Below are 9,451 nucleotides of genomic sequence, written 5' to 3'. Positions count from 1 at the left end.
ACAATTATTCAACCCCTTTACGACTACCACTCCTAAGAACAGAGGTTCATTCCAGTGTTTTCCATCAGGTATTGAAAACATCTGTGGATGTCAACGAGCAGCAATCAAGCATGATAAGCACCAATTAGGCAGATTTAAAAGGACTGTGATACTCAGCTCCTTCTAGACATCTACTGGTGTGTTTCCAAGCATGGTGAAGGCAAGAGAATGGTCCCAGAAGACAAGAGAAGAGGTTATTGCTCTTCACAAGAATGGCAATGGATATAAAAAGATTGCGAAGTTGTTAAATATTCCAAGAGACACTATCGGAAGTATCATTCGCAAGTTCAAGTTAAAGGGCACAGTGGAAACGTTACCTGGTCGTGGCAGAAAGAAGATCCTGACCGCGACTGCTGTGCGCTACCTGAAGCGTAATGTGGAGAAAAATCCCCGCGTGACTGCTAAGGAACTGAAAAAAGACCTGTCAGATGTGGGCACTGAAGTTTCAGCTCAGACAATAAGGCGCGCACTGCATAACGAAGACCTCCATGCCAGAACGCCCAGACGCACCCCCTTGCTGACTCCAAAGAACAAGAAAAGTCGACTGCAGTATGCCAAAAGTCATGTGGACAAGCCACAAAGGTTTTGGAACAGTGTACTGTGGTCAGATGAAACTAAATTAGAACTGTTTGGGACAATGGACCAGCGCTATGTTTGGAGAAGGAAGAACCAGGCTTATGAACAAAAGAACACCTTGCCTACTGTGAAGCATGGCGGGGGGTCAATTATGCTTTGGGGCTGTTTTGCTTCTAATGGTACAGGAAAGCTTCAACGTGTGCAGGGTACCATGAATTCCCTTCAGTACCAGGAGATCTTGGAGGAAAATGTGATGGAGTCAGTCACAAACCTGCGGCTTGGGAGACGTTGGACCTTCCAACAGGACAATGATCCGAAGCACACATCCTAGTCCACTTGAGCATGGTTGAACATGAAAGGCTGGAACATTCTAGAGTGGCCATCGCAATCACCAGACTTAAATCCAATTGAGAACCTCTGGTGGGACCTAAAGAAGGCAGTTGCAGTGCGCAAGCCTAAGAATGTGACTGAACTGGAGGCTTTTGCCCATGAAGAATGGGCTAAGATACCCATAGGTCGCTGCAAGACACTTGTGTCAAGCTATGCTTCACGCTTGAAAGCTGTCATAACTGGAAAAGGATGTTGTACTAAGTACTAAAAAATAATGTCACTAGGGGGTTGAATAAAACTGATAATGATGTGAGCACAGTAAAGACATTTGTGGTTATTCCATCATAAATATTATGTTATGTTTGTCTAATTTATAAGTGCCTCTTTGATATAATTGTAAATAAGATGACTGAAATGATCAAAATCAATGTCAAACTGGCCAAAACACTTTATTTCAGTGGGGGTTGAATAAATTTGATCACAACTGTATATTGTAGCAATATCACAGTACTGACTTTTGTTTTTACAGATCATGTATCTCAATGCTGCTTCAAACAACAAGGCTTCAACAGCTTATGCATTCTTCTTAGATGGTGTGAGGAGGTTTGGATGGCCTAAGAAGTGAGTAAAGCCTTACTGTCCTTTTCAATAATGTTATTTTAGCCCAGAACTATTTAATATGAAGAATGGTTTGGTTGTAAAAGTTAGCACACCATGCACCTATTCCAGAGTGAGAGCAGATCAAGGTGTGGAGAATGTGGATATTGCTCAGGCAATGTTCACAGTACGAGGAACTGGGTGTGGAAGCTTTATTTCTGGAAAGAGTGTCCACAATCAGAGATATGAACTGATTTAACATGACATGGGGTCACCATACTTCATTCACAACTGTTTCACATCCGGTCCCAAAACAGTATAAAGTAATTTAATGCAAGAAAGAAAATCAAGCAGCATTACTCTTCTATTCAGCATAATTATACATGTTCGAAGATGCGCTTGTAATTGGTTAATTTTGTTAGGTTTTTTTATTTTTGCAGAATAGAACGCCTGTGGCGAGATGTGTGGTTAGCAGTCACCCAGGTGTACTACGATGTTCTTCACACCTTGGAAGAGGATGGGCTTCTTGACATTGCTGACAGCTTGCACCTCTACTGTGTTCACTACTCGTTTCTGCCACGGCTGAAAGATGATCTGTCCAGATTTGCACGCGGCTGGGATGATCACCCAGTCCGGACTGAACAAAATATGACACCAAATCAGCTGTGGCACCTCATGCAGAATCCAGTCGGAGAACCAGGAATGTCAGAGGTGATGTAATTAAAACATTTTTAATTATCTTTGTGGTTATTAATGTGTGCAATTAACACTTATTACTGGGCTATGGTCTGTATATTAAAAAGCGGTGTATTAGTCCATATAAGCTATTGTTTTTGTTATGACAAGAATATTTATAAAGGCATTTTGAATTATTTGAAAAGGTGTATAATAAAACAGCTGCCTCTGGTTCTGCTCATTATGGTTTGCTATACATTGTGTATATGTACATGCTGCTACTGCTTTCTCTCGTTTTCTTTTTCAGTTGCATACAAACATTGGGGAGGAACGGACTTCTAAGAATGTATCGCTGGATTGTGGCTTCTCCACTAAATTCTATGGACATCAACAACTTACCGGAGACGACGACACCCAAGAGAACTTGGACTCAAATGGTCTTAGTCTAGAACTTGGATAGAGGATGACTTGGCTGATGTGTGGTTGTTACGTGTACTGTGGATTTTGGGGAGGTTGCTTTCTTTTTTTTTTTTTCTGGTTAATTTTCAACAGGTGGATCTCATCACGAGTGGATTCTGTCGGCCACGCTGGGAGGCGATACGAGCTTTACTAACTTTATGGTTGTTGTGGTGATTACCACTCTGCAGTAAAGAGTTCTTTTAACGCATCCGACTGGTTTCCGCGTTCTTTCATTTCATCTTGTCCGCAACCGGCATGCTACTGCCCCACACCCCAAACACAGTCCCATGACATCGTGGGGTCGTAACAGTGGTTACATAACGGTTTGTGTGTTGTAGGTATTAACCCAGTGTTTCCAAACCCTAGGCTAGATAACCACATGATATGCAGATTTATTTAAGCTATATTTACTCAAGGACTGGCTTTGAGAAGAAAAATGCTTCACTCAAACACAAATTAAAGAATGTTTTAATGCCCATTCCACTATAAACAATGTGGGTCATATGTGTGTATACAAAAAAAAAAAAAAAAACACCATACTGTTGTTCTATATACTATCAGGTTATGGACTCGCCTATGAATAAACCAAACATTGTAATATATAAATTTACACTCCCCAGGCTCAACAGTCTATCGTTGCATGCATTTAGATCAGATTTTAATTCAGGTTTATTATAAAACTATTGCTACCTTAAATGGAATCGTGTTACTACCTTAAAACCTGAACTTGAAGTCCATTGACAATTGCAGATTTTGAGAATTGCCATCTGTATTTATTTGCTAGAGAAAATTAACCAAACTTGCAAAGGCATTTTGCCCTTTCAGCAAAAAGTCTTGAGCTAGAAGGAGCCAAAACTGCAACCTGAAGAATTTGCCAACATGGGGGAAAATATTAAGAACTTGTAACAAACTCTTGAGTAAATGTATTCAGCACTTTTGGTTTAAATTCTGGCTAGTGCCAACTGAACAGCAGTCACTAATATATGGAACAACAGAAAAAAAAGATCAGAATTTAAATGAGCCCAAACCCAGTGTGATGGGTACCAGTGCATGACAGCAAATCACTCCTAAAAGCCTCAAAATCTTCATAATGGCCAGGGATCTTGAGCACCTCGAAGCAGGTAGATGCTGTTGGAAGGCTACCTTTAACAATTTCAAAGGTGAGCTCTCTAGGTAGAACCTCCCACCCTGTCCAGAACTTCAGCAGACTTTTGATCTCAGTAGGTGATGCTGTGAATGAAGCAGGTTTGTAAGTCGCTAAAGATAAAATCCTTTAAGACTTTGACAAATCCTAAAAGAAAGACAAACAAGTGGACATTTTTCCACATTACCAGTTTGAATGAAGTGTCGAAGGAATCCAGAGATGCGGCACTTGGTGGCAAGTGGATATTCTGAATCAGAATCATCCTCCTCTTGTTCAGGCCAGCAAACTGTCTGCAGAACTAACTACACATACAAGGCATAAAACAAAGCTGAGACATTCTTAGCTAGAAGTTGACCAATCATACTTTGATACTTCACAAAACAATTTGCATGTAAAACTAAGCAAATAAATGTAGATTTTAAGATGCATTAATCTATAGGAAGTAATGTATATATGAATAAGGACATGAAAAACATCAGCAAATATGCTTATTTTATTTACAAAAAGGAAAGCTTTCTACCAACCTCTGGGACGCACTGTAATGATTCTCTTGGGAAAAGCAGAGGCACCGTGTCTGGACGTTGGGACAAAACTGACCACATCGGGGTTTCTTTGAGGCCATGTCTCATTTGTTTGATTTGCCGCATGATTCGTCCAATTGCCTGTTAAAATTACACAAAGCATTTTATATAAAATGTCGATTTTATATGACTCAAGCAATAATTCCACAAATCTATTATCTTGATCCACAATAAGGAGTGAAAACCGTACAGCATGGATGAGCATCTTTTCAAAAAGCCACCTCCTGTTATCATTAGTTACACCAGGGAGATCCCAAGCATACGCCAAATCTTGCACTGTGTTCTTTTCTTCATTTGAAAGTTCAGACTTCTCAAGCTTTAAAGATACAAAAAGGTTAGATAATATGATATGTTGATTGACAATAACTGTTAAAGACATTTTAACAGGTATACAATAAAATAAAAACTGCATCATAAAAGGATTAACCTACAAGCTTTACTGTTTCACGGATATCCAAGTCTGGACAGTCATTTAGCTGCACAGTTGCTGTTTCAGGATTTCCTCCCAGAAGAACATGCACAAAAGCTGGGCTCAAACCAGACAGACATGGCCCTCCATGTATAAAGGAATGTCCCAAAATTCTCCCAGCCACAACAAACAGATCACTGTCAACAAGAAAGGGGGAGGCTGACGGCACCAAATGATCTACTTCTCCCTCGAAAAGTCTGGTGACCCCAATGTTTGCTGAAATGCAGAAATAATTTTGCATTGTGATTTTTGTGAAAGCAGTATAATATACCACTGTTTCTTATTCATTACTACAAAATGTGGATGAATTACCCAGGTTTACAGAAAATCCAGACTTCAGTCTATCAATGCAGGTTGAAAAAAAGAACCGTGTAACACCTTCCCCAACAGCACAATCACCTGTGAAAATAGCCAGATTTTTAAATAAAACATGCAACTGTTAACTACTCATTTCTATTGTAAAGTCTGTACCTTCCAATTTGCAGTACAAAGGTCGAGTCCATTCCACACGTGTCTTCTTGTAGAAAGAGATCAGAGCCCCATCTCGTTCTGCTGGGGTGCTTCTCATGTCCATGTACAGACTCAAAGGTGCCTGTGTAGCATGGTTACGAAGTTGTGTCTCTCGATACAGAGACATGGCTTTGATAGTGTCTGGGATTGACTGCCACTCTATGGATTGGGAAACGGGAAAACCCATGAGAAACTCAAATGGCCAATAAAGGCAAGCATGACATACACAAGGCTTCTAAATGTAAGACTACTTGTATTTTGTAATAGAATACAGCACCAACCATCCACAATCTTGGCACTACAGCCTGGCAATACCTCATCCACAACTTCTGAATGGCTGTCAGCACTACAATGGTCAAAACAAAACCTCATATGTTCAATGAGACAACTTTACAGGAGAAGAAAATGGTTTTAATAGAATATCAGTGTAGAAATTCTTAATTCGAGCCAATTTTGGACCATTCCTATCCCTCTAATTTATACATTTTAAATAATGTAAAAAAGGAAAATGACAAAAGTGAGATGTTAGCATTTGATAAATCCATGAATACCTTTCTCCACATGAACTTGCGTGTATTTCAATGGTTTCGTAAGGGAATGTTTTTAGGCATATTGGACAGGTGTGATCAACAGGTGCTGAGAAAATGGAAGCACAGAATTCACATCATAACTAAGACTTCATTTCTAGCATTTATTTTTAGCAATATAATTATATATCATATTATATCAGCATTGCAAATGTACTTTTACTTTACACAAAATTACTTACATTTGGTCCCTTTTGGCTCATTACCATCACTGTCTAGATGGTCAGATTCTTCCACAGAGTCTTCCACAGCTGTGATTTCACATGACTTGATGTGATCAGCCAGGACTTGGAGTGGATATAACGTTTTGCACTTCTGACACAGAGCTTGTCATGTTGCTGAATGTTTCTGATGTAGGGGGCAATGGATTAGTGTCCAGCTGTTCTTGAAGTGGAGCTATATAAATGGGCCCTTTACAAGCTGCTCTCAGAATTTTGCCAGTATATCCACAATCTTCTGGGGGCACAAGAGACAGCTTTCGTCTTCCCCATCCTCCTAAAGTAAAAATATGAACAAGTTCATTTTACTTCGCTATTCAAGTCCCCACAGGTGCCCCTCCAATGCTTTGCATTTGAGCCTTATAATCCACTGATTGATACTTTTACTGCTGGTCCTCAGTATGTGTCCGTTTCTTGTATTTTATTAAAATCCCCATTTGTGTTTCATGCGCTCGTTTCTTGCTCTATGTTAATAACATGTCACACTTACACTCAAAGATGGTTCATCATTAGTTCATTAACTAGAACACAGCATAATTAGAGGGTTCTTCAGACTCATTGTATTTTTTTATGTGGATCAATAGAATGCATTTTCAATAGGTCTCTTTTACAATGTCAAACTTGTAACAAAAAATAACTTTATAGAATTCTTCAAAAAGATTAAATTTTTCCATAAACATTCTCCATCAATCTTAACAACTTATTGCATAATAAGAGAATCATCTATTCAATGGTTCTTTTAAGTGTTTAAGAACTATCTTTAAGTGTACATAAAGAAATGTCTACATCAAACAAATAATTTAGACTGTACCTGGTGCTTTGTAAAGAAGCCAGCCTCCTTTTATTGTCTTTAGCTTTGGATACAGCAGATTGAGTTGCTCCATTACCTGCATTATAAAAAGTAAACAAACACAAACATATAATGATGCAAAAATTACATTTTGTTTGGGACCAATGCTATAATGAAATGTTATAATACCCTCCAAATAATCTCTCCCTGTTGTGTTAATTGGGGTAAGTCCATACAAGTCTTACAAACTGAGGGCATAGGTTTCATATGTTCATTGTGTGTGCCTACCTCCTCATGTGTGGTATCTTCATCTAGAGTAGCAGTTATTCGCCCTAAACCAGCCTGTAAATGCACCAGCTGCTCTGAATCTATTGGTGTCTTTTCATACAGGCTTGGCAAGAGATGGAAAGTGACGCTTATTTTTTGTATCTTTTTACGTGGAACTGCCTCCTGGAAACGTCCACATATTAAACGTCGCTTAGCCTTCCCTTTGGAATAAAGGCCTGGAAAGGCCCTGTGGAAACAAAAACAAACAAAATATAAAAACCACAGAAACAATTTTCCTCCCTACAATTTTAAGTTGTTACTTAAACAATCAGTTAATCTAAACCTGGTCATTTCTGTCTGAACTGTAGGTCTAGGAGCCTGCTCGCCTGGTCTTTGACCTCCCTGTTGCCTGTAAAAGGGTAATCATAGAAAGCTCTTAATTTTGTAGATAAAATATTCCACAACAAGCTTCATAAAGGTATAAAAGCCTAAACACTGAACCTGCTATTGTGCTCCCTGGAGGGTAACAGCACTGACTGTGGTCCCTTGGCTCTCACATGATGCAAGCAGAGATACTAGATGTCTTGCAGAATGTAATACTTCAGCATGACTACCCTGTCAAGAAAAAATGTAAACCAGAAATGTGATAAATGGACAACCAAATGTTCTTCACTGAACAGAAAGAAATGGCATACTGGAGATTTTTGCCATTCAACCACAAACCTGCCGCGATGCGTTCAGTATCCATTGTCTTGGTAATGACTCAGTGTTTGGAAGCACCAATCACTATACCCACTGAAAGCTTGCACAATACTGATATTAACTAATGCGATACATGCAAGTTTAGTTGTATAGCACGTCTCATATGCAACTTACAATATACACATCTATACTACCGACCCTGAAGGTTAATGGCAACTTCGCAGAGTTAGGCGGTTGAATATGCAGCCTCTACATTGACTCCCGTGCAAAACAGAACGCATTTTGTTCTTATTGCAAAATAAATATATGTTGAATAATGTTGCTTCGTTGCAAACACCAACTCACATTCCCGTAACCTTCACTAAAATATTCCAAGCAATTTTGCCGGAAGAATATAGCTGTGATTTAAGTTAGAATAGGACTATGTGTATGCGCGGTGTCTACTAATAACTCCGATAATAAAAACGCTGTTTTTTCTATGCGCGCGCACACACGCACAGCGGCTTAATCATTTTTACTGACTGTGATTTGTGACAAATGTCAATACACCTACACCAGAATATATAATGCTTCTTTGCGGAATGCACAACGTAGCTGCAGCTTCAGTGCTTCCGTCACGTACTTACATACGTTAAAACAAAATGCTGTTCATCTTCGATACTGAAGAAACCTAACGCGGATACTAACTGGGCGTACACTGTACGATATTTTAAATCGTGTACTCAGCTCCAGCTCAAACTGTACGACTAAATCGCAGGGAGAGTCGGCTCGTGGAGCTGCTTCAACAGTGCGATACTCTCACGAGGAGCGATTTGAATTTCAAACATGTTTGATGTTCTTGCGACGCTGCGATTTCTGATCGAGAGTTGGTCGTGAGGTGTGAATCGCTCCTCGGTTACCTGTGTAAACTACACGATGCACGACACGCGATTGAGCCGAAACTCGGCCCGATCGCAAAAATAGTCGCATGAGTGAAAAATCGGCTGAAAATGGGCCAAAAATCGCACAGTGTACGCCCAGCAAACTAGCCTGCCAACATGTGCTTCACGCCACACTCGTCTTAAGAAAGAAATCCAAAATCTGATTTTCCATTTACAAACGAGCAATAAACAATGAACTCTGGTGTGGTCCTAATGAAAAAGAGGATAAAGTAATAAACAGGTTTACTTACAGCTGGAAAAGCTCCGACAGTGCGATCTTCGGCCATGGTCTTCCGAATGGTCCTTTTACAAAACTGGCAGAAAGACGCACCTCCCATTGACCTCTGATATGTTTTGTGATTGGCCAGATGCAGTTCGATTAGCTCTGAGTTCGTTTGCTCATCCTACGTATCCCGGATGAACCGCATTTCAACCTGAACCTGAATTACGACCCGAACCTGAATTACGACCCGAACCTGAATTTTAACTCGAATTTTTGCATACCTGCGAGGATTTTACAGACTGTTTTTTCAAGTAATAATGATTTCAGGTTCAGGTTCTGGTGACACTATAATAGCTCCATAGTT

The 9,451-nt window shown here is 39.7% G+C and overlaps 2 long non-coding RNA genes across 3 annotated transcripts; both read right to left on the bottom strand.

Moving 5' to 3' along the window:
- Window positions 1-3,226: 3,226 nt before the first annotated feature.
- LOC143522410 (uncharacterized) lies at window positions 3,227-9,206 on the bottom strand. 2 transcript variants are annotated; one of them, XR_013132984.1, is made up of 9 exons: window positions 9,116-9,206; window positions 7,264-7,489; window positions 6,997-7,072; window positions 6,150-6,462; window positions 5,932-6,016; window positions 5,662-5,726; window positions 4,345-4,482; window positions 4,008-4,122; window positions 3,227-3,906 (listed from the first exon to the last, which is right to left on the bottom strand). It is a non-coding gene; the product is annotated as an uncharacterized LOC143522410 (long non-coding RNA). The 2 variants fall into 2 exon arrangements; XR_013132985.1 differs by lacking the exon at window positions 9,116-9,206 and adding an exon at window positions 7,586-7,815.
- LOC143522409 (uncharacterized) lies at window positions 4,847-5,490 on the bottom strand. The gene is made up of 3 exons (XR_013132983.1): window positions 5,342-5,490; window positions 5,183-5,269; window positions 4,847-5,086 (listed from the first exon to the last, which is right to left on the bottom strand). It is a non-coding gene; the product is annotated as an uncharacterized LOC143522409 (long non-coding RNA).
- Window positions 9,207-9,451: the final 245 nt, after the last annotated feature.

Source organism: Brachyhypopomus gauderio, chromosome 9 (genome assembly GCF_052324685.1).
Source record: "Brachyhypopomus gauderio isolate BG-103 chromosome 9, BGAUD_0.2, whole genome shotgun sequence".
Taxonomy (NCBI): domain Eukaryota; kingdom Metazoa; phylum Chordata; class Actinopteri; order Gymnotiformes; family Hypopomidae; genus Brachyhypopomus; species Brachyhypopomus gauderio.
This window is presented reverse-complemented; position numbering and strand designations above follow the sequence as displayed.